Raw genomic sequence first — 205 nt, 5'->3', positions numbered from 1 at the left:
TCATTTTGATTTCGTTTCAGGAACTCCCAAACCCCCGGCAGTTCCACCACAGACCCCTGGGCAGTGATAGGGGACAGCAGCAGTTGTCTCTGTAGTGTAGTGGTTATCACGTTTGCCTAAAATGCGAAAGGTCTCCGGTTCGAGACCGGGTGGAAACAAGCTTTTTAGATTCGGTTCTTTGGGGCAAAACGTCTAAAGAAGAAAT

At 48.3% G+C, this 205-nt stretch overlaps 1 non-coding gene across 1 annotated transcript; it reads left to right on the top strand.

Moving 5' to 3' along the window:
- Window positions 1-85: 85 nt before the first annotated feature.
- On the top strand, window positions 86-158 carry trnaf-aaa (transfer RNA phenylalanine (anticodon AAA)). The gene has a single exon. It is a non-coding gene; the product is annotated as a tRNA-Phe (tRNA).
- Window positions 159-205: the final 47 nt, after the last annotated feature.

The sequence above is a fragment of the Sinocyclocheilus anshuiensis genome, unplaced genomic scaffold, assembly GCF_001515605.1.
Source record: "Sinocyclocheilus anshuiensis isolate Anshui unplaced genomic scaffold, SAMN03320099.WGS_v1.1 C30586675, whole genome shotgun sequence".
NCBI lineage: Eukaryota > Metazoa > Chordata > Actinopteri > Cypriniformes > Cyprinidae > Sinocyclocheilus > Sinocyclocheilus anshuiensis.
The sequence above is the reverse complement of the archived record's forward strand: the minus strand, read 5'-3'. Positions and strand labels throughout refer to the sequence as shown.